The sequence below is a fragment of the Etheostoma cragini genome, chromosome 14, assembly GCF_013103735.1.
Source record: "Etheostoma cragini isolate CJK2018 chromosome 14, CSU_Ecrag_1.0, whole genome shotgun sequence".
Classification (NCBI taxonomy): domain Eukaryota; kingdom Metazoa; phylum Chordata; class Actinopteri; order Perciformes; family Percidae; genus Etheostoma; species Etheostoma cragini.
The window spans coordinates 17,083,396-17,105,267 of record NC_048420.1 but is presented as its reverse complement, the minus strand read 5'-3'; the positions used below and the strand labels follow the sequence as shown (position 1 = coordinate 17,105,267).

Sequence of the window (21,872 nt, the reverse complement as noted above, 5' to 3'; positions counted from 1 at the left end):
TATGTCTTCTTCTTCATTACAAGCCCAAAATCTAACAATAACAAAATAATATGATGATAATGTGACACTGCATACAGGGTCAAGGTGTGTGTGAGTTTAGAAAGTATAGTGGTAACAAAAGGAATTGTGTCCAATCCCCCCTACCCTTTAACAAATCACCCACACAGGCCTTTCACCTAGGAATGTGGAGTACTAGCCAGGGTCTGCCATCATCAAGGCTTGTGGTTAAATTAGAGCTGGGTGTTTTAAAGGGGATCTGAACTGGTCCCCCTGCATACGCTGGAATGGGCTGAAAGAAAGCTGCCAATTTCCAAACTGCCAAACTGCAACATTGTCAGCAATGGAGTTGCCTTCTGCACACTGACTGAAATCCAGAGTTGGATTTAGGTTCTACGTAGGTGACCCTTACTTAACTGCACCTCTAAGTGTAACGTGCATATTCAATCCAACAGCGTTAATAGGTTTTATTACGTCTATTGACTCTCCCAAGGTGCCTGTGGACTGCTGCAGAGAACGATATAGATACGGTTGTGCTGTGTGTCAGATACTGTGTAGGTTAAAGTGATTACATTAAAGGTCAGAATCTTTTGCACCTTGGTGAAGGAGGAATGTGATAACAATACTAATCCCACACAAGTCCACTGGCAATACCAAACGATGTGCATTCCTCGTACAAACATTGGAGAAAGTAGAGAAAGTGAAGAGAAAGAACTTGTGCTGGAGCATGCACAGCTGAATAAAGAGAAGAGATCAGATCAATGAGAGCTTCTCACGTAGTATACAATCTGATAATGACAGCAGAGTCTGATGGTGCTGTCAGTCGGTGTTAACGGTCTCCTCCACATAAACACCACATACTTTATGTGCACATCTTTGTCTGAGTACAGCTAGAAGGCATCAAGCTGGTCCTCCCTCCCTCCATGCTCTCCCTCACTGCACTATGGGAGAAATAGTGTAGATAAAAGAAGGCGTTTAGCTCTGCCACTTGTGGAGAGGTCTCATTTCGAGCCTCAGGTGGTTTTCAAGCACACAGCAAAGATTGAAGGCGAATCACAGACACTGCTCGAGGCCAACCTGCTTTCTACAGCAGTACTGGTGTTATACACTTCTATGCATGCAGGCACACAGGGATAGGGGGAGAGATCAAAAGGAGAGACAGAAAGGGAGGACAGTAAACGGTGGAGGATGGAGGGAGGGCCAATATCTTTATCCATCCGAAGATAGACCAAAATACTGAGGCTGCATGGGATGCCTCCTAAAAGGGTGAGATGTGACACACCGCCTGCAAGCAGCAGAGAGCAGAGCGTCAAAAAGAAAAAAGGCTGACACAAAACACACAGGCAAAAGGCTAACTCCCTCACAGTCATCAAGAGGCTCAGATTTGTTTTCAAGCCAAACTAAAGTCTATATTCCTTCCTTCCTCACTCGTTTCCTTCCAGGCAGACAGAATCACAGATAGATATAGCATATCTCTTCATTCCTGGACTCACATCCTGCCGGCCTCTATGCTCTCTACAAATCAAAAAAAAAAAAAAAAATCAAAAAAGTGCCCGCAGTAATTCTACTGCTCATTATTCTTCATTACAGAAGAGAAAAGCACCCAGGGCTAGATCATATTTACTGTTAACTAAAGTTTCGGAGACAATTAGCCCAGGTTGTTAAAATTAATCATTGTTAAAGCCATAATCTCTGAGGCCAGCAGAATCCCCAGCATTTATGGTTTGTTTATTTGAGCGCCTCCTGTGGATATCGACCCAGCCCTGTTGTAAACAGCAGGATAAGGCCTTTTGCGATCGTTGGGTGGATTTACTTTCTGCACAGGAATCAGCCATCCAATTGTGACCTAGATTAGACACACAGAGAGGAAAAACACAGTCTCTCTCCATTTAATGATAACAGTAGGTTCTGTCTGAACAAACTTGTGATTATTTCTGTATTTAATCATATGAAGATTTCATGTGTTTCATAACCGTTTTTCCACTGGGTTATGAGGATAACAGCTATAGTTGATATGAAATGTTCCGGTCTACCGTGCATGGGGGTTTATGACTTTTTCAGTCATTTCAGTCATTGCCTTGTCTTGAAAACTCTTACAGCAGCACTGCTGCATTCTCGCTGCTTGTTGTCATTCCATCGATAATTGACCGTAAACATCAGAGGCTCATAGAATTTGATGGGAAGCTCCATTATGCTAATCTAAGCAGTCTCTTTTTCACAGTCTCGCCGAAAAAAGGAGACATGCCTTCATTGCATTTATTTTTCCACTTTCCTCCTTCAATGCATTTTTTTTCCGTAGTGCTTTGTGCACAACTAGATCGTATCTTTGTCTTAAATTATTTGGCCAACATTCTCTTTAATAGGCCAGGTGGTCTGCCTCTCAGCAGCGACTAGAAACTAATAGCCCCGGTCACGCTGCTTGACAACCATATAAACATCCCTGGCCCGTTGCACAGAAATATTCACCTGCATTCCATTACTTATTTTTTTTCTTTCTCAACTTTCTCAAGTCATGAGATGGGCACTATCTCTTCAAAGACGTGATACTGCAGTTGAGATCACGATATATATTTATGCTGTTACGCTTGTCTAGTTATCGTTGCTAATTTGCATTAAACCTCTGCCTGGTTTTTGTTTGGAGGCAGGATACCTGGGAGACTTATGGCAGAGCCCTCTGCAGATATAAGTATGAATATTCCCAAACTAGAAAGGCATACCACGCATGAACATGCACACACAAACACGCACAATTTCTGGGACCTGGTTAAAGATTCCAAGGAATTTGGTAATTCAATGCATAATATCCCACATCACTTAGTGAGAGCATTTAAAGCAAGTAGACTCATTTAGAATGGATGTGCTTCAGGCAGCTATAAGGAATTCTATTATTGCCCTTTAAAAAAAAAAAGTATCTATATGGAAATTTTTCTTCACCTAATACGGGTCTGCTAGATAGTTATATTATAATTCCAGTGTAATTAATTTTTCCCGCCGGCAAATTACTGCAAGAGCAAGCATTGAGCACATATAGATTTTTAGCGCCAACTATTTGAAGACGGCCATATAGGTAAACACGCCTGTTCTCCCACAAACGTGGGATTTCAGATTGGCACTTTTTGTTGTCAAAAAGTCTCCAATGCACAATAAGACGATACTGGTTTAACGAATAATTGTTTATATTTTGATTATTTAAAAAAGACAAACTCAAATCCTGGCCAAAATGAAAGAATGATTATAATCTATTAACCAACACGGACAAAACATTCACAGGAAGAATATGAAAAGAGGGAAAAGGAAAGACATACAAAACCCATTAAAAAATTGCCGTTTCCTTGCTGCCGATTTAAATGTCTCTTTTCATACAGCATTGTGTTGCCTGTCTTAATGCTTTTAATGTCTTATGTAAAGCACTTTGACTTTACCTTGTTGTTGCTGAAAGGTGCTAAACAAAAAAAACGTGCCTTGCTTTTAAGGTACTGATAATAAATGGGGTCCTCTTGTGGCAAGGACAGCTCAGAATATCTTCCACTAATACAGAGTGGGGAGAAAAAACAATTCTTCTTTTGTATAGCTATTGTTCAGGGTAAAAACAATAGGTTGCTTGATTTTTAATGAGCCGTATTTAAATATGTCTGATAGTTCAAACTAAAGGTATGAAAACCATTTACAGTACCTACAATGACAGAACCACAATACACAAATGTTTGCCCTGGAAATAAGCTTTACACATAGCTGCTTAGTAAGAGTAGAGCATGGCTGCTACAATATTTGAAAGTATTTTAAGGAACAGAACAAAAAACTGTCTTGGCAATTTCCCACACTGCCCGCTATTTCTCTACATTAGCCATTTCATTAACCCCCACATCTCCATCACTCCTCTTCATCCGTCTGTTATTAGCAGCTCTTTAATAATGAACCCACCAGGCATCCTCTTCATTAGGCAAGCAGGGGGAGAGAGGCCAGAGAGCCAGCCTGACCCTGCTACACTCTCGTCATTGGGGAGCTGGCACAGGAATTTTAATAGGAGAGCAACGCAGGCACGCAGGTCAGTCCAGGAGACAAACTGTGCATGCCAATCTGAGCTAACCAACCGGCATGAACACAGCAAGTGTGCGGCACTGCTAGGCTGACAGTCTGTAACAAGCGTGGAGGAAGGGAATGAAGACAAGGAAGAGATGAAGGCAAATGGGCAAGCTGTGGGAAAGGGATCAAGAGGGACAACACTGAGGAACTGAGAAGAGAGAGGAGAGCAGAAGATGGAATGCTAGGGTTACAAGGACCTGGTGGCAGACTGAGACAATCCTTGTCACGCTTCTCATACTAATAAAGCAGGTAGGGTTTGTTAATGTTTATGCGGAAAAATGAGAAAATGCAGATGCAACACAGGGACTGTTAAGAAGCTTGTTAATTGTAATCTGAGACTAAAAATGCTACCAGTGGATATCTCCCTGAGGAAACAGAATAAGCTGTGTTTCATGTCCCCTAAACCAGCCACATGAGTATAAGCTACATAAAAAGGTGTGAGCTTGCAGTGGGCTTTTAGAGCTACTCTGCTAGCCTGGGTAATAAACCATTTACTCTCTTCCTCCATGCTTAAACAGTCTGCCTTTGAGCTACACTGTATATCACCCATTTAAATTTTCCCTGCCCTGAACAGCGCAGGTGATTTGTTGTATATTCACCACTGGGCCGGTGGATTTTCTTTTTTAGCTTCTCCTCGCCATGGTAATTTCCACGTCGACCTTGATGCAGATAGGATAAATGAAACATATCCTCAGTCAGACTCTGCCATTAGTAGCTCCACAGAATTACCTAATTTCGTCTGTGATCTCTAAACATTTCTGATTCAGGGCATGCCCGCCTATTCTGCATAACTTTTAACCACTATCTGAGAGAGCGCTCACACTGGCGCCTCATTGCAAAATATACTGTATGTGTACCTACTATAGTCCAATATCTCAATCCACTTTCCCTATAAATTGTGAAAAGCCAGCTTCGGTCTAGGGTAGAAGTACAGTACATTAAAATGTTGCAGCCCAAAGAAAATGTTATATAAATTCACAAGGACCGGGGAGGTAAGCTAAATTAGCTCTGGTTCAGACACTAATACATAGTGTCTATAATAACCATCAAATGACGTTCTATAAACACAGTGATGACCAAGAATCACTGCTGTGTCATTACAGAGACAGCAATTGACAGATACATACATGATATAATGCCTTAAGACTGGGGCTAAATATCCTAAGCAAAAAGGCCCTATTTTTCATAAAATGATACATTAACAGGCCAAAATAAAACCGCATACCACATTTTCAAACACAACAGTCACATATCTGCATTAGCACCACTGAGGCCAATATTTTCTTTGGTACAAATATTCAAATGAGGTCAATAAATCTGCAGAAGGGAACAATAACAATACACCAAACCAGAAAGAGCTAATAAAAATAAATCACCCCTCTATAAACAAATTCTCTTTGACTCCATTCCATTACTGAATATCGACTGTGGTTTTCACAATAGAATATGGAGGTAAGTCGAGTTCTGGTAACGCAGTTCTATATGGTGCTTTTTTTGGCACCGAAAGCAGCTATATTTTGAATCACACCGAAAATTCCATAAATACATCACTTGTAATTGTCTGCAGCCTGTCAGTGCTACAATCACAATCTTCTAAGTCATGTGTGGAGGACAAAGACTTTAATGAAGAGCACAGTACTGGGCCTTCCTATTGTTCTAATTTCTTGCCCTGTCAGCTTTGCAAATTAAGAATGATGTTCCTATTTGTCCTGCAGTTTATTTGTTGCAAAATGGTTGATTTAGCTCAAACTAACACACTGTGCACAGCTACTCCCATTAGTCCCAAGGCAGTAAATACTGTAGTGAAAGCTGTTTTTGAAAGCAAGAAATGGGGAGTGTGTGGAAAAAATTAAAACATTTGAACAGTTTCATTTTTTGCGAGAAATCTGACTCTTGATTAAGAATGACACAGGCTCTTTCACAATGACTGAAAGCACAAAGAGAAATTCCAGGTGGACATTATTCTTCACAATTGTAATGATCCTGGCACAGGTGGTTCTAAACATTTCTCCAACTCGTGAATCACCCGAACTGCGGTATCTATGCGCATATAACAATGCAATCATGTTGACAGTTGACATGTTGATTGTTTAGAGGTGGGTCATCAGAGACTTTGAAATTGTATTCCAAAAGGAAACTTTAATAGTCTTAGCCAGATGATATGACGCAAACTTATTTTTACAAAATGATGGTGACCTCATGGCATCACCGGCAGCACAATGAGCAGATTTTGCCTTTGAATAATTGCAGTAGTCTGCATTGCTAGGACAGATTGAGAAGCCAAAAAAAAAATACTTCCTTGGGAGTTGTACAGTCATCGACCCCAAACATCAATTTCCTTTATTGTTATTTACCTTAGTCTGTCATTTTGTTGGGCATGCTGACTTTGAGTATAGAAGTAGCTCTCAAGTAAGCTTTACCCTGCAGATATGGATATCCATTTATGCACTTTCACACATTTAACAGGCTTTACTTTTAACTAAGCTGTTAGTTTCTGATGAATGTCACAGTGTGAAAATGTAAATGATTCAGAACTACTGTAATAGCAAGCAGAACTAAGTAGCCAAAAAGAGAGTTCTTTCTTGGATAAACTAGATCCACATTTACATAAACATGCATGTAACTGTATGGGTGTGTATTAGTGTACCAATTGTCCATGTGTAACATCCAAGTCTCATAGTGGGTCCGATGCATCAGACTACCCAATCAGAGTCGCCTCGTCCAGTGAGGCCATCAGTCCGACACTAATCCTCCTTTGATGAGTCGAGCTTCACAGGAAAGGCATTGACATTTCACACTAAGACCTTCTCCCTATCCTCTGGCCACGCACGGACGGACCTCAGCTCCGGTGAGATGCTCTTTCATTGCCGACCTTGGTGAGATGAAGGTCTGGATTCAGATGACTGGTGGATTAGATGGCAGCTCACAGGAGACTGAGAGACTCATGTCTGAGAGAAGGACTCAGGAGACACGGCCTCAGGAGCACAGTGAGACGAAGGGCCAGGTCTGGGGTCAGGGTTAGTTAGTCAACTCAGAATATCTTTTGGTAAAATGCAATGCGTCAGCTAAATTGTTTAGTCTCCAACCTGTAAGCAAAAACAACTTTAATATCAGCCATGTGTTTAAAATCCTAAACATAACTCTATAACTAAGTATGCACACAGTAAACTTATCAGTGCTCAGTGTTGCAGATGTGCTGCTGAGCTGCTTGACCAACACAGATGAGAGACAATGTCTTTTTAAACTGATAAAATACAGATAAAAATACACAGACAACAAAATACACAATTCTTAAGGAAAAGTAGAAAGCAAGTGCCTAAATGAACGGAACACATTAAAAACAAGTCCATATCTAGTGAGTTAGCTTTACTGTTTGAAACACATTAGGGAGAGGCACTTAACAGCAACATGCGTGGCACATCAAATAACCATCAAATGACGTTCTATAAACACAGTGATGACCAAGAATCACTGCCGTGTCATTACAGAAACAGCAATTGTTGAAATGAGTCATTACTATACAACCTATGTTGGCTTCTTGCAGATAATGTATGCAAACTTTCACAAGGTGAAAATGTGTAACAAACGCAGCATACATGGCTGTAACATCAATAACTGAACATTAACCTACCAGAGGAAAACAGAAAATCAACAACAAGCTAAAAGATGCAGTCCCACTCTAACATTGTTCACACAAAGAAAATTACAAATGTACTGAAAAGAAATCTGTAATTATGTTAACTTCTAGCAACTCTCAGTGATTATAGTTGCAGACTTGTCTAAAATAGACTGCAACTATGGGCTGTAAAATAGTAGTACAATCTGTGATCACTTCTCTCACATACTGTAGTATTAATCCATCATTTACATCCTGTTGAATTTGGAGCACAGACAAAATGCTGATGCTAGTTGTTCAACTAGAATGGAGGAAAAGAGATCATATATCCCAACACAATTGCATCAACTCCCAGTGGATTTTGAAGTTGTTTTTCAAAAATCCTGCTGATTACTTATAAAGCACTGAATGGCCAATTTCCTGAATAGATTACTGCACCTTTATGGTATGTCCCTACTTAACACCAAAATTGATCTTCTAAAAAAAGAGGAAAACAAAAATGCAGACGAAATGCAACCAACCATTTGCTGTTCAAGAGCCCAAATCTGTTGTTTTTTTCTCAAAACATAACTTTAAATCTTTGGAGCTTTGTTAGATTCTATGTGGTTGTTTAAATTGTTCAATTTGTCTAGCTACATTGTCTGTCATAAACACAGCAGGACTTAACCTTGACTGTTGCCCTGTGAAACCAAATCTGCTTTGCCGATCTTGTTGCTTTGGAATAAATGGACTCATTGGATGCTCACAGCTCGTTTCTGAATGTTTCAGAATTTGCTTTTTAAGGGAAATATAAATCCTGTCTTTTAAGTTGCTATTATGTCTTAATTGTTTTGTCATTGTCATCTTTTATTGTGGGCTATATTAAGTTCTACTGTGAAATCAGCCATCTTTTAGTTTCTTTTCAATACAACAAAAGAAAAATCTCAGAAGATGACAACGAAACTAAACAAACAAACCAGAGTTTAAAAAATGTTGACAATAATGTTGCATTTTCTGAAAGAGCAAGAAATTTAGCCTTTGACTGATATGTGTAACACAGACATCTCATATTCCCACCAAGTATAACCAGGTAGTCACACTGTGCTAAGCACATTACGCAATAGCACCACTGCTGTGGCTAGTGTAATACATTGTGAAAACCCTCTCGCTTTCAGAGCACAGGATCAATATCTTCATATACAGGTTTCAGAGGCATGTTAGTTTTATCAACTAAAAGCTCTACTGTTGCTTCTGCCTCCTCTTTGGTAACTTTGCACTGCAGACTTGACTGATTTATGAAATAATAAAAACCTAACAACTGGACGCCTATTGATTTCCCTCAGCAGAAGCAGATCAAGAGGTACATTTACGATCAGACAGGGTGCAAGAAATTATACTATAGCACAAACTCAGTATTGATTGTACAGAACAGTGTGTACTGTTAAAAAATTAACTACTGTGTACACAATTTTGTAAAGATAGTGGCGAGAGGGGAGAAGAGAAGAGAGATTCACAGTCACAGAAAAACAACAACAAAAAACAAGACAAAAAAAACAAACAAAATAAAGAATTTAAAAAACCTATCAAGAAAATATGTGCTTTTCTTAATCCCCCCCCACACACACACACACACACACAACCACCTACAGCCCACAAACAAAGAGGTGGTGACTACAGGTAGAGAATAGGACTGAATGCGTTGGTGTGTGGTATATCCAGGGAATATCACCCAAAAACTCAGACCTCAATCATTCTATTAATGTGAATGAAAGCTCATCCATCAATTAGCTGTATTGCACAAATTCCATTCATATTTTCTTCCACTGCTGATTTGCATAAAAATGTGCATAATAAATTGGAGCCATAAAGCATCTTACTTTGTGATGAATATACGTAATTGTAACTTAAATTTACATAACTGTGAGTGAACACCATGGGTATCCATGGGGAAGTCCTGTTGGAAAACTGCAGCAGTGTATCTGCACGCAGCTGCAAACATGCACCTAGGATGGAACAGATAGATGCAGGGACAGGCAGATGGACGTGCCGCGGGGGACGAGTAAAAGAGGTAAAACTACGTGAGGATAATAATAGGAAATATCACACAAACACACACGCACACAGAGAGTTTAGTATTAGTTTATAAAGTTAAAAGATTTGTTTTCATTTTCTTTATACATTTTATTTCCTCTTGTGACATTTGCAACACGTAGCGCTGAAAGACCTCCATTTAATTTGTTAGAAAAAGTAGACAAAAACAATCACACGAGTCATGGAAGAGCAATGTTTGCTAAATTAACTTATTTGAAAACCCATTATTTTTGCTAGTATTTAGTTATGTGTTCATTGATGAGAATCTAATAGTTCTCAATACATTGTGTATAATTTTTTCTCCTAAGGCACGACTACTGATATTTCAATACGTTACCTTTGGTATTAGCTCTCAGAAAAGGTTCTCTCATTCCAAATCCATTTGGACACACAGCTTTTCTCAAACGTCCATATATCATTACTTATCTTCAGTAATTACCACTTGCGGTGCCAATCTAAACAATTAATATCATTAGTTATGTTTTGTCCCCAACATCCTGTTTCAACAGGAAACGTGAACAATTATGGATGCCGGATGCTCTCAACATGACATTTCATTGTGACTTCAATATTTGATTAACCACAGTCTGCCGTAGCCTTTGAGGCATGCCAATAATGATGCAGGACTTCTACAATGACTACAAGACAAATTCTTTTTTTCCTCGAGCAACTGAAGCACCAACATGATAAACACAAAGTGATATTTTGCATAAAACAAGATTGACTTGTTTGGTTCATTAACCGGTGAATAAGTATTTAATTAAATAAACAAATGACTTTGTGTTGTGGAGAACACACTTCCAACACCTCCTACTACAGCAAGGTGCGTCACTGCCTCTCTCTGGTACTGCAAGGAAGCACACACCTCACTAAGAAGTGTGTTCAACACCATCCTTGGCTCTAGACGCCTATATCACATCTGAACTGGTCTCGGTTGTCCCTTCAATTGTAATAAAGCATGATAAAGAAGTTCTAGTTGCATATCCAGCTGCATGGCATGGAACCGAGGCCCTGGCAGCAGGTGAACTTAGTGCCTTGTTGACACATAATGGCGACCCAGCGGACACAATCTGCAGGGGACTTGACAGTTTGTCTTGTTCAATTATAAGGAGTGCTAAGCTCATCTAGAACTGTAGCAGAACCTCCTAATCAGGTAACTTAAAGCATCTGCTGCATCTTAAGCTGAGAGGAGAACCTAATTGAATATCAGCGCTACCTGCAGTCTTTGAGGCATCCGATTAGCGGTAACGAGGTGAAAGGACCCATTTTTTTCAAAACACACCTTACGTGACCAAGACATGATGACGTGAGATGGATATAAGATGCACAAGAGGGGCAAAAAGTGGTTACGGTAAAATAGGATGCCCAAATAAAAAGCACATATCACATTTGTTGCAGGAGACAATGTGGCACATATGTTATGTCACTCAGTGGAACTGATGTGATAGACACAAGACAAATTAACAGGCTGAATAAGACTTGAACAGGTTGGAGTAATGATCAATGAACGCATTGGAGGTTTAAACAAAGCTGTTTCTCAAAAGCCAAAACAATGGTGGTAGTCACACTATTCTCTACCTTCTGTCTGTGTGTGTTTGATAAGAAGGTCCCGAGCATCCGGAAAAAATCCAGCTCATTTCTTTTTGTTTTCGCACCACCCTTCCTAATCCACCCCACCTCTCCCTTCTCTTCTTCAACCCCCCTCCACACCCGTCTGTCCCTTTGCTCTTTCCATCTCCACAGACTCTATAATGACATTTGGTCACTGTAAAGAGCCATGATGGTGCTGTTAACAGCGAGGAGGGAGGTGGTTGTCACGGTTACCTGATGCAGCATGGTGCTGGACCATCTGCCATGCAAAAGACAGCTCCCTGCTCACTGCTGTAATTACAGAAAACCCCAAGCAGCCGGCGATCTTTGGCACACATGAGGACACAATGTGTGTGTGAGTGACAGAAAGAGAGAGAGAAATAACTGGGAGTCATCCATGCGTGTGAGCGTGTGCGCGTTTGTGTGTGTGTATGTTTTTGTGTAAATAAAGGAGCTATTTGCAAATTTATAAGCTTAAACCGAATGGTGACATTTATGCTTCACAACAGGATGTCCCAATAGGATCAGGGCAGATCAAAGTTTTTTGTTTTTTTTTAAGATCCATCCGTTCCAGCTACAGTACATAAAGCCTTTTCCAATGACGTTCCTTTGTTTGTTGTAAGTCATTGTGCTCCACATACACCAGCTGTCAGAAACTCCCCATTGTGCTCTATTAAAACAATGGAACTGCTTCCTAACCTACAGTGCAGTGAGCAAGGCAACCATGAAGTGCACAAACAAAAAGAACAGCAGCCAGAAGTTTCAATTAATGATATCCACCGACAGCGAGCATTAGCGAGCAAAGTTGCTTCAATGGTCAATTTGATTCACTTTGCTCAGTGACATTTTGAATCTGCCCACACCTCGCTGTTGGCTGAAAACTGCATTTGTACTGCTGTTCTTCATGCTGGGAAAGATACAGTGACCAACAGAGGCAAACGCCCTGCAACTTCCGAAAACACATGCAAACAGATAAAATACAAGCAAATTAAGAAAACATCATTTATTTGACAGCCAAGCAGCATTTAGCAAACACTCCGCAAATACACTCGTAACAACCAAATACATAAAACGTACTGCAAATACAGAAACGATGCTGAATGAAAAGCACCCAAACCCAGAAAACCAATTTAACAGAAAAACACTTCATCCAGTTTACACAACGGAACAGCGAGGTTATGACAGAGACAGGCATGTAAACAATGTAAAAAAAAAATTTAATTTACAGTTAGCTACATAAATGGGAAAAAAGGTGCATTTGGAGCACTGTCAGTACTCATATTTTCGATCAGAAGATTAACGTTATGTAGTTTGTTATGTAAGCTAACGTTTGGTGCAGTAGGGAACTAAACACTGTTCATCCCACACTGCAAAGACACAAACACCGGTGGAAAATCATCATAGCTTCCCTTTAAGTTAAGCTAAAGTCATTTAACCAAATATAACATTACAAATGTTAAAATAGGAGACTGTCGCCTAACGTTGTTGGCTAACACGTAACTCAAATTAACTTAGCTAATGTTATTAAATAATCACGTTATTTATCAATAACAACTTCTTTAGTAACGCTATCCGTTTGCTGTTGTACATTGATAAATGGGTCTTGACTAGTGGATTAGGTCTTGGTTTAAGTCGTGAACTTTACAGTGCGTGTCTCCAAGCCTGTCTGTGTGTGAGCGTGCACGCGTAGAGTGGGGTCGGGGTTTCTTCATTGCTGTTTATTCTGGGAGCCGTAGGAAGCATTAACACAGAACACACGAGAGAGGTATAAATGTTTTCGGCTTCATTATAAGACTGTGGCTGGCTGGGTGCAGCGTTTGGGTACAGCGTGTTTTTTTTTCCGTTTGCATAGCTTCTGTATTTGCAGCACATTTATGTATTTGGTTGTGTTGTGTGTATTTGCTGCGCGTTTGTTAAATGCTGTGCATGTGTTATCAAATTAATAAAGATGTTTTTTTAAATTGCATGTGTTTTGTCTTTTTGCACTTTTTTTGTTAGTTGCACTGCGTTTGCCCCTTGTTGGCCTCTGCAGAATGCCACTGACTGTGCAAAACAATTAAGGAAAATGCAGCAGGCCGTGTGTAGCCTTCATGTATGTAAATATAAAAATCCACGTCACAAAATATACTGTCACTGATAGATGGTTGTGGTCAAAAATGGCTTTCAAAATCAAACTCAACTATAAAACCTTTACAAAATCCAAGTGGTTTTCAGTGTATGTATTTTATCTTTTTGTCATATTTAACATGATCATATTTTCAGTCACAACTTGTATGTATCTATGTGTAAAAAAAAATGGTTTGCTATTTGAACAATAAAACGTAACCATGACGGGGCCAACAACAGGTTTGTAACCCAAGTAAGTCATGGACTGCCACATAGAGGTGCAAAAACACCTTAACTGGTACAACCTTAAGTGTATTATTTAAATTTTGACATGCATGTTTAACTTGACCAGGTTTTCAGATACAGAGACAGAGATGTGTTTTTCATTAACTATTTATTTATCCATTTGTTTGAAATTTATAATTTTGTGTTAATTTGGAAATAAACCATTACACTTATTAAACCGTTACTTTAATTACTTTATTACAAGCCCCAGAATAGACCTACCCTTATTACACCTGAACCTATAGCTGTTACCTGTTGAGCCAGGCTAGAGTCAAAGCTAGATTCTAAATCTGTGTATGATTAACTTAGACAACAAAATCAGGAGTGAAATATGTTTACTTTATTTCTTATAGCCAATACCAGACCAGTTTGTTTCATTTAAACAAATTTGGTGCATTTAATTTCTGTACAGTCATAATTGTCGATATTGTGATATGACAATTTGTTATGCCATTAAGATTTATAAAAGGTATTATCATGAACAATATTCAGTCAGAACTGACAACAGCAGACTAGAGTCCGATAAAAATGTGTCCTTACTTTTTTTTTTTTTTCACTAAATCCCACTTAAATGATTAGGCAAACTACTCCAATGCAACAAGACAACTAGTAGATCTTACTTGTTGATCCCAAATGCTGAGCATATAAAAAATATTTTAAGAAGAGTTGCTCTTACATTTAAAATTCCTGTGCAGCTATAATGAAATAAATAGCAGGAGAATGTAACACAGCTGTGGCTCAACTCCTTCCCTGCTCGTCTCTAATCCCCTGGCATCAGCACACAGTGAGGGTGAGTGCACCGGACACTTTGGAGCAAGGATCACAAACTGTTCCTGTGGGGATGGTTACCAAGGGCAACAGCACAGGTCAAGACACTGGTATCACCGCGCAGCATTGACCAGGCAAAGGATTTGGTGATTCTTCTGCTGTACTTATTATTGTAAAGTGCAGAAAAAGCAATAAAGAACCAAATGTGGTTTGGTTGCTTGGTGATCCAATTAAAACCGAAGGCCTGCAGATAGCAGTCTGCTTCTAATGAGGTAAAATTAACACCATTAGCATTGCCTCCTCCTAACTGTCTCCAATATAAGAACTTCCTTCTTTCTGCCTTTTCATATTTTTCTTCCTGTGGGCATGTCCTTTTCTGAATGTCTGTAGAAAATAAATATGTGTATTTGGAGTTATTATCGCACTCTAATTTCCCGTAATGAAAGTGCTAGCCTGCGCTGGCGGATGAGCCATTTTAATTTAAGCATCGAATGCAGGCCTGCATATTAATGACCTAATTTGCATAAATCATGTCACTCCACTCGGAATTCCAATTAAACCCTTGATTAATTGCTCGGCTAACCCGTTAAATAGAATCCTTTAAGTGGTTCAACAGGCCACCAAAGCCTGTTGACACACACACACACACACACACACACACACACACACACACACACGATTTACTCTGAATAAAATTAATCATAAGAAAGGGATCTACTAATTTTGAAATGTGAACATCCTTTAGGAAGTGTGAAACTTGCAGGATGAAATGCAGAGTGAAAAGCCCAACTCACCGAGTCAATTTAGGAGAGAGACTCTTCGACCAACAAGATAATGAAATCAATGTCACTGGTAAAGATGAAACCCCCACCACAAGAAGGTGTTTGTGTGAGACACATTTTTCCAAATCATACTCTTTGTGCTAGAACGATCCTCTTTTGCAGAGAAAAAATATATATCACAGAAGATAAAGAAAACTAATCTGGTTCACACGGATAACACTGTGACTTAAACTTCTATTATCCTCAACAAATTAAAGATGTCACTAAATAAAAAGGACTAGTCATCCACACAAACATTTCCTTTTTCACTGTTCTCCACAGACCAGTTGTCTTGGTCTCAGACAAAAAGGATTTTATTTCAACACAACTGCAATATCACAAAGACAACTGTCTGTGCATTCATTGATTTATTTGCATTTCTCTATCAATGCCCAACTTTTATCCTTTTTTTGGGTACCGACCGAATTACGTCGGTACTACCGAGGACAGATTCACATTAAATCAAACAGTGCCAAATGTTGGTACCTGAGAGCATGTGAGCGTGAGTATCTGCATGTGTGACAGAGCGCAGCACTAGGGGGGCAAGATATATCAACACAATATCTTTATCGCAATATCTCAAAAATTTCACAATAAGTATGCAATATTCTGTTTATTCTGTGGAGCGCTGTGCCCCATCTGTTGGCCGCGTGGCTTAGTTGTGTTTGATTTAGAGCCCGTTTGTTACCCTATAATGATCCTGTTTCATTGGCCAGTCACCGTCCACCTTAATGAAGGAAGGTTTTGCCCTGTTCTCTTTATTTATTTATCTATTTTATACTGTACAACCAGTACAACATGTTCTGTTCTATAGATATGATCATTTATTACTTATTCATGCTGGACCAGTCCAATATGACAGTCCGTTGAAATAAACATTGTGTTGTAAGAAAACTTGTTTAATTTGTTATGAATCTATATTTATGCTTTTTCCTGTAACTTTTGTAATTTTACATGTTTAAAAATAAATATCGATATTGCAATATTCATAATCAATACCGCAATATACTATTTTGTCATTATTGTGCAACCCTAGTGCAGACGGAGTGAAATTAAGTTTTAAGCACCATTCAATTAAAATGTGACTGTTAACTTAAACAAAATAGCACATTGTAGTTTCTTAATTCATTACCAAAGCATTTATCAGTAATAGAGTTAAGTGGGGTAAATGTGGAGAAGGTCCATTTAAGGTTAGAGCCCTTTTCTGCTTGTGTCTCTAAAATCTTTGGTTAGGAGTTAATGCTTCTAGTAATAAAAATTTTGTCTGGATCCCTGCTATGGTCTTGTTCCAGCTGCTATGCTATTGACTACTGTTTTTACATTCTGGTGCTGGTCAGTGAGAGGTCACAGATGTACTGGTATTTCTATGTGCCCATTATTTCCACTTGAACCCTTATAAAGAAGATGGATACTGGGACACAGCTGTGCTTTTGAGACAGAGCAGTAATCACTACCCAGAAACAACCTACATATGAAGTTAAATCAGAGAGGCTGCTGTTTAAGCACAATTCTAAAGTGGAATCGGCAAAAATCAACACTGTGTAAAAAAAAAAACTCTGCTTTTATGATGTTCAAACTGATGAGTTATTAATCTAGAAGGAGACAGGGCACTCAGAGAGGTTAGGAATGGGGAAATGTGAGACAATATGATGGTGATGCTTACTCGCCCCACAGCTAAGTGACAACAAACAGCAGCTCCCATATCATTTTTAATGACATGATATTCTGAGATGGTACCATTAGCTCCTCGCTGTGCTCCAAATTATGTTTACAGGTGTTACCATGGCAACAACAAGTATATGGGAGTGTTGTCATCCAACCCTCTGTTGGATGCTGGAATCTCAGTTTTGAGTGTGTGTCAGAAAACACTCCATCTTGTTCACAATAAGTGTTTCTTCATATGTCATCTAAATCATAATATGCATACGTCATAGAGCCAACTTGTCAAGCAGTTCTTGAACACACAAATTACTAAGATCTTTCACTGCTCTTGGCCATTAACGTGAATGGATTACATTACTAACACACAGAAATAAAAGTAACTAAATGCTACAGTGTCTTAAACAAAGTTCAGGTTTTCTGCATGTTTTCAAGCAAGCAGTGCATTAATCTGTGTAGGGTTACAGAAGGTAGTGAATGACACAGATTGGCTGCAGCAGTGCTCCACATCCAGGTCAGCAAAGTTAGCTCTGCTTGCCTGCTGCCTGTCACTGCCTCTCAGGTCACAGAGCAGGCCACTGGTAGCCTGACTGATAGCGTGTGCGTGTGCGTGTGTCACAGATGTATAGTATGTGTATAGTTAAATCTGCAGATATTCAAAAAGAAAAGAAATCTCAATTCTTTATGTTTAATAGGCTACATTTTTATATACAGTCTAATTGATCTGTTTATGTTACCAATTACATGAATTCACAATGTAATGTAAGTATGTCTTTTTATTTATAGTTATTTTAAGTGCTGGAACAATCAATCAATTTATTCATTAGAGTACACTGTAAGACGAATTCATGCCCTCATTTGTATCTTTTATCAAGGAAAAAAAAATGTTTTCCTTACAAACCTCTTTTTAAATTAATTGAATGTCATTGGGGACAATATAAAGACATATGCCTTACCTTCACCTGGGATAGACGTTTTCACCAATCCAGAAAATGACGAGAGATTCGTCAACAATGAAATGTGCAGACCTAGTAATTATTTATCAATTTAGTTTTCTCTGTAGTTTCACAGCTCATAATTAACTAACTGGAAGGGACTTTGTCAAAAATCTAATTATGTGCCTAGGTAAAAAAAAAAAAGACGAAAAAAAGAAATATTTGCCGATATGGATTGATCCAATTTCTTTCCTCTTCAAATATTAATATCAGTATTTGCATAGGGTATGTGTGTTGAGTAGGATTGTCAAAAAATAGACAAAGAGAGAGTGAAAGAGAGAGGTGTCAGGTGCCTGACTCTAGCCTGTATCTGCTGGACTTGGCAGGCACAGGCGCCGTCACCTGACCCTCTCCTCTCTTTCGCTGGCAGCAGGCCAACCTGCCCGGCCGAGCTAGACACATCGGATTAATATCTGCTGGGCTGTTGCGTGGCTCTGTCCTTACAGTACTGTCCTCTGCTGCTGACTGTACAGTGCAGCTGAGGCAACGGACAAGACGCATGTCAAATAACACACACTGGTTGTACACTGAGGCAGCAGGTGAATGCCAGTGTTTAAATATTGGATTCCGGTGTCTTTGAAAAAAAATAGGTGCATTATTGCACATTTCTCTTTCCATTACAGCATTTATTAACTCAGTACATCTGTCTAATGTTCCGGTTCATACAGACTTTACTCAGCACACAAATTCTCCATGAAATGCTCCCATTTTCCAGATATTGAGCTCCTTTTGCAGTACAAATAGTGCATCTGCAGGTTTTTCCTAATTTGCTAGACAAGCTGGATTTCAGCCATTAGACGTAGGGTGCCAAAGTAAGAATCATGGAGAGACAGGCTAGTGATGGTGGAGGCCTGTAATACAGACTAGACTTTTTAATGTCCGTCGTTAAGGATTGAATTGATTTGGGCTGACGTCAAAATTAGTAATTGTGTTAATTCACTTTCAATGTATTTCATTACGAAAACTAAGACAATATTGCTTATGATGAGCCAGACTCTGATATTACAGTAGGTTCCCTGTGATGCCAGGCAACGAAAATATATCAAGATTAACAATTCAAGATGAATCATTTAAGATAAGATCGCAAAGAGATATATTATTAAAGGACAGGAGGAAAGGAAAAGTGCATTTGTACACTACGTGTATCTCCATATTGTGTTCACAGAAAATCTCAAATCACTTTTTCTTGGCTTGGTTCAAGTTGCAAGCCTTTCATATTGTGTTACATGTTTGCTGAATAAAAATACAGAAGATTTCCCCATAGAAATCCTGAGGAAGAAAGTGAGAAACATTGTTTTGAAAAATGTACATAAAGACAGTGCATTAGAGTTATCAGTCTATATGCAGGAGCCTATAGTTTGCTACATTTCACTCTAGGAATGTTATCATGACAATAATAAAGCCGCCTCGGGCCCTTTTAAGCTTTGCTCATTTCATTTCCATCTCCATTTCTCTCTGAGTTCAGTTACATTGGGCTTTGCATCACCATGGCAGCGGACACTGGCTCTCGTGTCTGACTCAGACATCATCTAGAGCATTTCAGCTCTGAGTGAGTCATAATGAGTCCCACTCTCCACTGCTACAGCGCTGAAAATAGGCTCACTTTCCTCCTCAAGATTTCTCTGGGGAGAACGTCTGTGATCATCTCTCAAAACGCTCCTTTTATTCTGCAACAAACATGGAACAAAATAAGAAAAGGGCTAGGAATGTTGGGATCCAGCTAAGTGGATAAAGACAGTTTTCTTCTGTGAACAGAATATGCACACAAGGACAGAGAAACATGCTCATACACAGAAACTGTGCATACAAACTGAGACCGGCTACTTACTCTTTTCACCTACTATTTACCAGTATGCAACACATTAAACCTATAGTTTCACTAACACAAGGATAGTTGATTACATCATCCAATTCTTAAGTCTTTACCCTGGCTTCCTGTGCCCCAAAGAATGGATTTCCAAATTCTTCTGCTGGTTTACAAGTTGCTAAATGGTTTAGGGCCAAATTACCTGTCAGATCTATTAGTGATGTATGCACCGCAGAGGCCAGGTCAGCTATTCAAATTAAATTGCCTTGTCTTGCCTATAGACACCTCAGATCCAGAAAGTCAGCCAAGAACATAAAGATGCAAATGTCAACTTTATTAAACTTCTGTTTACAAAAAGCCAAATCACATGTATATGTTTCCAAGTCTATTTGGCATGTGCAACCATCATCTGCCATTTGTTGTACAGAACTGAAAAAACAATCGTAAAATAAAAATGTAATTGAATTAAGTCTGAAAATGGAATTTTTCTTAAAAAGGTTTTGCCACAAATGCAGTATTTGGTGTATTTCTTTTAAAATCTTTCTAAGTATCTAAAATGTCAGTAATAGCTATCAGTTTTAACAGTTTTGGGCCTTTCTATACAGAAAGTAGGGGGTTAAATTCAACTTCTAAGAAATAAAGATAGAGCCCTACACAGTTGGTTTATAGTGTGTGTGTGTGTGTGTGTGTGTGTGTGTGTGTGTGTGTGTGTGTGTGTGTGTGTGTTTTCTGTGACACAGCCTCCAGGCTCACAGTTCTGCTAAATGAGAAGCATCCTTTTTATTGTGATGGGAGGCGAAGACAGAGGTGACACGAGCAGGGAGGGATATTTCCCCGCCTGAAATCTGTAAATGAGATTTGCAAACTCTGGGCACGATATCCATACTAAGTCCCATATCTGAGGAAAATTGTAATTTCTGTTTCTCTTTTACTTCCATCTCTGAAATCTATACACTTCAATTAGATAGTGTGGTACTGTCTTTTGGTGGCCTGTCACTCATTGCGACCTTTGGGTCATTTACCCTTTACACAAGACAAACAAAATAGTTTCTAGTTGTAACTAAAAACAGTTCAAGAGCATTAAATCATGGGCAGTTTGCGCAACATGACACTGAACATGGTGACATGGGCTACCACCCAGCTGAGAGGTTGCTCAGCCTGGCCAAGGTGCTTTAAAGAGTATGGGACCTTAGAGCAGAGATTTGAGAGTTTTGTGATATGAAAGGCAAAGACAGAGCTCTCAGATGTAAACTGGATGGCTGATTTTGCGTTTGCTGTTGATGTGACTGCACTAATGAATGAACTAAACTCCAAACTGCAAGGCAAGGGCCTATTTGCACATGAAATGCAAAATAGTGACATCATGTTGGCATTTTGTATGTCTGCTTCACTTTTTTATGTTCTAAGAAAAAAAACTTTAAAAAATCAAATTCTGTACTTAGACTACAAACCAAATAGTTTTTGTAAAGTTAATTAAATTAAGAAACATGCACATTTTGGTCACAGTTGCATTCGTGGATGTTGATCAAATAGTGACATAATTGCATTTTGAGATATGTCTGCTTCACTTTTTTCATGTCCAAATCATAACATTTGTGCCCTTGCCTGTCAAAGCTCATCAAAAATGTGGGCAGATTTAAATTGCTAATCTAGACTGCTAGTCTTAGTTTTAGTCTTATTAAGCAAAGCTGCAACTTGTTTATCTGGCATTTGGCAATGTTAGGTAGTTCATTTAGCTGGACAAATATTCTTAAAAAGCATGAATTATATTATTGCTATTGCTATTTAAGCAAGAATTGAGCAGAAGCGTCTAATATCATCCTGTTATCAGTATCAAATTGTATGTGTTGTGTGTTGTGTGTATCTGTTGTGTGTCAAATAAAAAGAGGGGCAGCCTTTAACCTGACACATTTTCCCCATCAATATGTAAGTTAAATTATTCAACAATAAATGTACGAAACATATTTTTTAGCACTTGTTTTTTTTTTACATATATATCTACACTCATCGGCCACTTTATTAGGTACCCCATGCTAGTAACGGGTTGGACCCCCTTTTGCCTTCAGAACTGCCTC

At 39.0% G+C, this 21,872-nt stretch overlaps 1 long non-coding RNA gene across 1 annotated transcript in view; it reads left to right on the top strand.

Annotated features, from left to right (window-relative positions):
- Positions 1-231: 231 nt before the first annotated feature.
- The window catches only part of LOC117956213, a 25,063-nt gene continuing 3,422 nt past the window's right edge, over positions 232-21,872 (top strand). The window contains exons 1-2 of the long non-coding RNA XR_004659203.1: positions 232-242; positions 14,111-14,114. This is a non-coding gene — a long non-coding RNA (uncharacterized LOC117956213). The remainder of the gene's footprint in view (positions 243-14,110; positions 14,115-21,872) is intronic.